Source organism: Pteropus medius, unplaced genomic scaffold (genome assembly GCF_902729225.1).
Source record: "Pteropus medius unplaced genomic scaffold, Ma_sr-lr_union100, whole genome shotgun sequence".
Taxonomy (NCBI): Eukaryota; Metazoa; Chordata; class Mammalia; order Chiroptera; family Pteropodidae; genus Pteropus; species Pteropus medius.
In genome coordinates, this window is record NW_024354498.1 from 5,912,152 (window position 1) to 5,921,301 (window position 9,150).

The window sequence follows — 9,150 nt, forward strand, 5'->3', positions numbered from 1 at the left end:
TGTTTATGAAAATTTGTGTAAATCCTATATCAAATTTTTTTAGAGTCGAATACAAAATAGTGGTAGCAGACGCCAAAAATGTAATAACATACACGTGAGCAAATTTCAATATTGGGGAAAGTCCATCTATTAATTATTTTCGAAAATTGGGAGAAAGTAGCATTTTATTTCATGGGCAGAACACCTCAATCCAGCATTGAGATTTCAAAACTAAAGCAATTGATAATGAACTCATAACCCAGACTCTATATAAGGCCGATGGCCTCAGCCAATATGCCTCACCTTAAAGGCAAAAATCCCAGCAAGATGCAGAATACGTCTATTGATAATGCTGCTTCTAAGGCATCTAGGGCATCGAGTGGCAAAATGCAGTGCGGTTAAATTATGGTGCAAAGGAACACCATGCAGTTACTAAAAATGATGAACATATCTCATATTGACCTAGAAAATATACATAGCATAATGACCTTAATACAGAATTGCCCGTACATTTACAAAGAGATGTTTAGAAGAATATTAATCAAAACATTAATGTTTTTCCTTGGGTGGTGAGATTTGAGAGTATTTTTACTTCATGATTTTCTGTATTGTTTGAGTATAAGTATATATGGAACAAAAAATTAGTAATTATCTTTATTAAGAAAACAAAAGAGTGACCTCAAGTCTTAAGATAAATGAAAAACATTTCATTGCATTTATTTATACATATTCCTATTTCAAAAGAGATTTGGGTGGCCTGTAAATATATACACAATATGCCATGACCTATGTGTGTGTAGATACAGAGATATATATTACGTCATTCATTCAAAGAGAGAGAGGGAGAGAGAAAGAATAAAGTGAGAGTGAAAGGATAGGAAAAATTAGATGAAGTCATGGGTGAGTTGAATGCATAAAACATATGCCTTAAGGTCTTGTACACAAGCTGGAGGTTAGCCAAAATTTTATTTTGAGCTTCTTGACAGCTGAGAAAAGATGAAAACAGTTTTCAGAGTAATTCACGACATTACAAAATAAAAACGACTGCTCAAGAGAAGCATAGCTATTACTGCTCCTGCAAGAAATATGAATTTTAGAAGTCTGTTTCTCATAACATCTTTCGTGTAGGCGCCGGTGCTTTTTAAATCTGTCAAGTTTTTTGATGATCCTCCCTTCAAAAGGTGGAGTCTGATTCCCGAGTTCTTGAATGTGGGCCAGGCTTAGTGATTGGCTTCTAAGGAATACAGCAGTAGCAGATGTGCTGTGTAGCTTCCAACGCTGGTGAAAGAATAGCTTCTGCCTGCTCTCTAGGTCTTGGATCGCTCTCTTCTTCCTTGGGTCAGACTAACCTGATTTCCCATAGACCCATTCTTTGTTTAGATTTTTATCTTAAATGCCTCAAAGAAGTTACTGTCAAGGCCTTGCCCAGGCCCCCCTAAAAGCACTTTGCTTATCTCTGCTGGAATTCATTGTTGGAGTAATATTTTAGGTCTTCAAGGCCTATGAAGTCTTTAAAGGGCACACGTATTCTGTTTGCATTAATCTCACTTTTGCTCAAGGGATAATTGTCTCTGTTAAGAACTGTGCCTGTCTGCAAGATGAAGGTCACAAAGAAAACAGCTCCTCATTGGGTAGGGAGGTCTTCTCCCCAGGCTCCCTGAGGGCTAAGGATAGAACCTGAATATGGGCCCATTTATTCAGACGTTTATTAAACAGCCATGAGCCTGAGGCACAAAACAGTTCTGAACGATAAGCCCAATGACGTCCCAGCTCCCACTATCGTTTTGCATGAAATGCAAGGCACTCAAGGAGGACTCGCCACTATTACAGAGGCAAGATTTTGTTGGCCTTATAAGCCGGTATCAGGAAACTTGGAACACTGAGTTCATAGCTGGATGCAGGACCATTTATAGGTTTAGCCTGTAGTGTTATCCTTCAGACAACAGGCTTCAGACTTGCTAGGTTCTTATACCCCGTCAGCGCAAGGGTGAGGAGAGTCTCACAGATTTCACACAATATACACATTTTGAACAGCATTTATTTCACCAATGTGAGCCCGTTTCTGACACCCATTATTCTGGCTAACGAGTTACTCATTTCACCAATGAAAACCGATTTCTAACCTTCATTTTGCTATTTAGCAAAGCCTCTGGTGTTGATTCAGCTATGGCTAACAGAAGCATTTAGAGTAACTGGATTATGGACTCGGATTAATACAGCTGACCACCCTTGGCGTGTGAAGTCCTGAGTGAGGTAATTGCCGTATAATTTCACACACACACACACACCCACACACACACACACACACATGTTCCTACCACTACCACACTGTCTGCTGACAGTAAATCACAGACCTGTCCTACTCCATAATACGATCACAGGTAATAACAAATCTAAAGTCTTGTCAGAAGAGTGGAAACCTAGAAAAGCGAGAGTCAGGGAGGCCACGCTGACAGAGCCTACCCAAGCAATGTTTGGAAGAGAGAGGATCTTGGTCAAAAAAGAGAACTGCAAAAATAATGGCCCTATTCGCAAAGCTATTCCTAGTGTGAGAGTGGAGGCCCTGTCCTTATAATCTAATGCCTTTAAATAGAGAGAACTGCTTTAATTTCTTACTCACCAAGCAACCTTGCCATTCTAATCTGTCTCCCAAGTGGGTCTCACGAGAGAGAGAGAGAGAGAGAGAGAGAGGATTTAGATATGTGTACATTTCCATTCAGCCACATGCTTTCATTGCTCATTGCTAAGAGAGGGACATTCTGACTTTGTGGATAAGGTCCTAGAGCTGTGTGTTCTGGAGAGAGTGTATTCTGGGAGTGTGTCCAGAAGCCCCACTGGGCCCCAGAGTGTTTTAGGTGCACCTATTAAGCATCCCTAGCACGCCGTACTCCCTATACCAGGCCAGTCCACTCTTCAGGGGAAGGGCTTGTTTAACTGACTCTTTCCCTCAGCTAGGTGGTAAAGGAAGTGAGGGTAGGGTCTGTGCCCGTGAAACTCCCGCATTTCCAGTGCCCAGCAGATTGCCAGGCTCGGAGAAAGTTCTCAATACACGTTTATTGAGAAAAAGAACCTCGGGATAGAAAAAATGCACTGATCACTCAGTTTTCTGCATCTGTACAGATGAGGGCCAAACCTTCTACTTCCCAAGGTGATATACCTTCATTTGACCTCTTAGAAGGTCTCCTGGTGGCAGTGTCCCTCTGAAACACTGAGAAGACCTTAGGCAGCCACCAGATCAAGATCATGCCAGGATAAACTTGGTGGCAATCAAAAGTTTTCATTCATCGATTGAATACTTACTGAGCATCTACTACATCTGAGCACTTTGTTAGACACCAGGCATAGCATGATTTTGAATAAGGGCTCCTTAATTTCACACACACACGCGCGCGCGCACACACACACACACACAGGCTCCCAGGCCAACAGTGAACAGTGACATACACAACAAACAATAACATAATTCATAAAACAGAGAGATTGCAAAGTAACTTCTTGGGGTTTATTTTCTACCGGTGGTGGTGGAGTTTAAGGAAGGTTTAAGGTGACATCTGAGCCATATCTTGAAGCGTCAACAGGAGTTAAATTAACCACGCTAGCTTGCCTTGTCAAACTCAGAGTATTTTCAGAGAAAGAAAAGCTCCTACTAACCTTTAAAGTAGCCAAGAGTATTATTTCATCAAAAGAGTTGAATGTCATGTTTGTCCATACTATTGGGGTTGTAGTAGTGAAAAGGAATATTTGCCTTTTCATAGAACAAAGAGCTTATTGTTGAATTTGATTATCCAATACCATCCTTCTGAGCTAACCCTGATTTTAGTCCTTATAGGAATTTGGCCAGTTTTAGCATTTGCTATACACTTCCACATTTCTAACAGACACCGAAAGATATAGAAAATGATTATACTTTGTACCTTGATTGCTCAGGCATATTGATGACAGGCTGCAGCAAGAAGAGAATACTTCGAATAAAAATTCTTGTCAAATATATATATTGCAATCTTCAGAATATCGGCTTTGTGAATTTTGTTCTGATTCATTTCAAGTCTTGGCTATAATTACAGACTTTCAAGGAAATGGAAACTATATATAAAGACGAAGGTAAAGGAAAATACAAAATACTCTTGGGGTTAGGCTCTACTGAAAATCATTATATAAAATGTCAAGCTTTTCCTTGAGAAAATATTTCTGACTTGAAGTATTATCCTTTTTCACCTGTGTTTTCCAACGTTGGTCCAAGAACCACAATTTCAGCTTTTCCTGAGATGATAAAATAGAGATTTCAGGACCCCTCCAAGATCGAATTTGGCTTTTATAGGGATATTTGTCTTCCTATCCAAGAATATAGTACATCTTTTCATTTGTTCAGGCGTTCTTTAACATCTCCTCACATGCATGTACATCTTTTGTCAGGTTTATTCCTAGCTACTCTATATATTTTTGTTGCTAATTAAAACAGTAAAATGAAAATATTAGAATGAAATATTTCAGACATACAGAAAGCTATAAAGCAAATATAATGAATAACTGTCTACAGGTGATGCATCAGTCATATTCTGTCAAAAGACAGAAATAAGACAGTTATTTTCACAGAGAAAATTTAATATAAAGATTAGATAAAATGATTAAATTACCTTAGGTATAGGAATGTATTATGAAGAGAGTAGCATTTCTAGCAGAGACTCTGGAAAAGAAATAGGTAATAAGTGTATGGAAAATCAAGGAAATAGAAATATAAGGCAATTATTAATTCAGAGACCAAAAATAGTTGAACAAGAAAAGTAACGTATTTATGGTACACTATAAGACTAGGTTGTGAATAGTCCTCACATGGAAATAATATAAAAAAGAGATTAAATTATAAAATTAAAACATAATTGTACTGGAAAGATGGAGATGGGGAAGTGTGTATGTGCTGGAAAAGTTTAGTTGCTTCATAATATTTTCCTCTTTCTGGACTTCCTTCAGTTAAATGTACATTCTGGAATGATCCTCTAATTTTTCTTATCTTTTCTCTCCTTTTTTACTACATCTTGTTTTGCTCTATTTTCTAGAAGATGGTCTTGGCATTGTCTTTTAATATGTCTAATGAAGTTTTGACCTATGCCATCTTATTTTATTTATTTATTTATTTATTTATTTATTTATTTATTTATTTATGGCCATCATATTTTTAATTCTCTAGACCTATCTCTTATTCTCTTAATGTTCTTTTTCTATAGCATAGTTATTTTTTCATGGATGCAATACTTTCTAATATCTCATTCAATATATTAGAGTTTCTGTTTAGTTTTATCAAGTTTTGTAGTTTCCTATTAACTTTCCTCCTAATGGTTTTAGCATCATTGGTGGTTATTCACTAGATCCTGACTTCATTTTGCCTTGCAAAGAGACATTTTTTGTATTTATTAGCTGGAATTCTTTTATAAGAACTCTTTGTGTCATCAACACTTCTTCAAAACTACTTTTATATCTAAATATAATAGGGAAAGGGCTAAGAATTGTTAAGACAATTCTTGAAAAATAAATACTTTTTCCCATTGAAAGGAACCAGGGCTCCTTGGAGAAATGCCTGATTCCAGGTCTGGGGCAGGAAATGTGAAAAATGAGTGTGTGTGTGTGTGTGTGTGTGTGTGTGCGCGCGCGCGCGCGTGCACGCGCACGCACCACAAAGCAATGAAGCTATCAAAAACTACTAAGGTTGAGTCACAAGGCCTCAGGAGCCTACTTGAAAAAGCTCCTATTGGCCTAAGATGGGACAATTTAGGCATCAATAAGGGCAAAAACGACAATGGATAAATATACATCAAATATATTTAAACCCATGAGTTCAGAGCCCCAACTATCAGAGTTGAGGTTTCTGTATATTTTTGACTTCTCTTTCTTGGCCTCAAAGAGGTACCTGCAGCTCCAGCCATCACATCCATGTTCCAAGGAACAGGAAAGAAAAGAGATCAAAGCCGACTCAGCATTTCTGGAAGTTCCTCAAAGACTTTCACCTACTTCCCATTGGCCTTTCTCACCTGCTAGGGACACTAGGAAATGTGGTTTTATTCTTCCAATCTGAGCATTTTGCTGCCCCTATAATACACACACTGTTAGTTGGGAGAAAGGAGAGAAATGATACTGGATAGGAAGCCAGCTGTGTCGGCCACACTTTTGCATTTTTAGTTATATCCCATTTCTCATTCCTCGTAATTTGGGCCTTTCTATCCAGTGATCAAATCTTTTAAAAAAATCATTTTGGATTCCTGGATTCTTTGTCTTGTACTTGTTGTGTTTATTATTTTTCTATGCTTATTATGAAATCGCTATTGATTTTTCTTATTTTTTCTTACTAGCTGAAGCACAGAAATTTCTGAAAAGACAAAAATAAAAAAAAATTAAGAAGGCGTCACTACCAATATTTTGGTATAAGCATTTTCCTATGAATATACACGTCCAACCCACACATACGCATGCATTTTAGGAAGAAAAAGTGTAAACGCATTAAATGTACTTTTGTGATTTGCCTTTTTTTCTATTTCATTTAACATTATATTGCGAACCTTGTCTCGTGTCGAATGTAGAGCTCCGACATCATTTTCTCAAGCGGTCAACGAAATCCTTTCTCCATCAAGAAAACGGACGGAATCAGGATCGGGTGGACGCGGGACCTGACCCTTGACCGCGAAGCGCGCTGCGGCGGAGCACCCGTCGCGCGTGAATCTCCAGGGCGAAGATTTGCCTTCATTTGCATATCCATAGTTACATGGCACTCAATGTATTTTCAAGTGAAAAGCCGCGGGTTTCTTTTAAACCTATTATTTCAAAGAATGAGATTTTTCTCCACGCAATTGACAGAAAGAGTTGCCATAGGTATCCGAGCTGGGCTTAACTTCACCCTTATTGTACCAGGAGTGGCAATTCGTGGGCTACTGTCTCCGCAGGGGTTGCAGCATGGCCACACTGATAGCAGAAGCATTAGGCATTAGCACACTTACTGAAGGGTTGCTTTAGCAAAGGACAAAAACTAGAGTTCTTAATTTTTTGAAGTCTTGCCCAGAGCAAGACTTCCCTTTGGGTGTACAAAAATAGACCTTGAATTTAGGAAAGCCATCTTGGTTTCCTTTTCTTATAGCATCTGGCTATTCTTCTATTCTTTGCTCAATTTCTTTTTATCTGTGTCTATAACTCATGTACCTGTGGTCATGTCCTTCCGCGTCTTGCTTTTTTTCCTTTCCATTGGCTTAACGTCATATCCGTGAGATTCACAGTTCTCTCCACGTGACTGTGTATAGCTGTCCTTCATGTTCTTTGTTCTTCACTAATTATGTTTCCATGTTGATGGACATTTGGGTTGGGTGCAGCCTGAGGCCACCAGAACACTCTTGCACATGTCACCTACTTGCATATGATGTATCCTTCCATTCCACTTTACTAAGTTATAGTAAGTTTCTTCAAAAGTAGCTATATCATTTTATACTCCCTAGGAGAGGAATGGCTGGTCAAAGAAGTGCATACTCAACTTTTCATAATAATGCCAATTTTTGCCTTTTCTCAAAGACATTGTACCAGTGTACGCTCTCAGCAGCAGTATATCAACGTCCCCATTGTTTCACATGCTCATCAATTCTTGCTATTTTCAGATTTACATTTTTGACTGTCTGGTGGATGTAAAATCCATCATTTAAAATACATGCATGTAATTCCATTGTACAGATGAGCCATCACTTGTTCAAATCAAGATTCTGGTGTAGGGCATGTAAGTAGTTTCTAAGTTTTCTCTTTTATAATCAAAGCAGTTCTTATCCAACTACTTCCGTAGATAAATTCCAAGGAGTGGAAATGCACATTTAACTTTTTCTAAAAATTTTAAAAACTTTATTATCATGACTTATACCTACAGCACCTGGTCTTCCTAGGTGGTCTCCCATCCAAGTACTAACCAGGCCCAACCCTGCTTAGCTTCCAAGATCAGACATCGGGCTTGTTCAGGGTGGCCTGGCCGTAGACCATGAACCATGGCTCCACTGGGGCACGAATCCAGGACCTTCTGTGTGTAAAGCAGACGTGCCAACCGCTACACTATGGAACCACATCCCACATTTAACTTTTTGATCCAAATCACCCAGCGGCCATTTGGTAAGATGGCTGTTGGGTAATATTTTACATTCCCATCTACAGTATTTGCATACCTTTCCCCCATCCCTCTGTCAAAAGTAGCTTAAAAGTTATTCTTTCAAATCTAAACGATACATAAACTCAATTTTAATTTTAGAAGTCAAATGACACAAGGCTTTTAAAACAGCAGACCCCTGACTTGCCTTTCCTCATCCCCAATTCCCACTTCCCCCAAAACACCATTTTAAACACTTAGCAGTTTCATCCGTTTGCTTCTTTATCTCATAATATACTCATAATGCTCTTTCTTGATTTTCAGTTTGAAATTGTGGCAGAGATTGCTAGTTTCCCTTTCTGATACCAGTTTCTCCTCGGCCTTCGGAGGTAGAGTGCCTCCAGAATTTCTGAGGCTTTCCAGGGTTCTTGAAGCATCAAAATGTTTTTGTCGCCACCTGACCGCTGTTGCCTGCTCTCCTTTTTTGTCACTATTATAAATGTATACATTTTCGAGGGGACCTAGAAAAATGGCGTAGATGATAGAGGCTCTGTTCATCCCTCTGGCGACCAAATCAAAGTTGTGACGGAAACAAGGAGCAAATAGCAAGGAAAATCGCCTGGGATCTAGATGAACAAGCCATACAACTAGGGAGAAATCCAAGAAAGCACTCTGCAACGGCAGAAGGTAGGACGGGTGAAGACGCAGAGCTGCCAGGTCCTGAGCAGCTGAGACAGAGGTTGTGGCGATGGCTGACGCCTCTTAAAGGGGCCGCGTCCATGAACGGATTTTCGCAGTGACGGACCTGCTCGCTTTGAGCGCCAGTGCTGCGCCCAAGGGGCACCAGGGACTTACAGGGAGACACTGTCGGAGTGAGGGCCGAGGCAAGACTTGCTCTGTACAGACGTGCCGGTGGTATCCACTGTTCCCTGTTGAGCCCTCTCCTCTACCAGTGGCGGACACAGGACCGCCATAGCTGTGACATCAGCAAACTGGAAAACAGAGGTGGCTCCACCCAGAGGATCCCCTGAAACCCCGCCTACCCCAACTTGCGGCCCCACCCAAGCCACATC

The 9,150-nt window shown here is 39.8% G+C and overlaps 1 pseudogene; it reads right to left on the minus strand.

The window, feature by feature from the left end:
- Positions 1-7,858: 7,858 nt before the first annotated feature.
- LOC120594383 (uncharacterized) lies at positions 7,859-7,974 on the minus strand (annotated as a pseudogene).
- Positions 7,975-9,150: the final 1,176 nt, after the last annotated feature.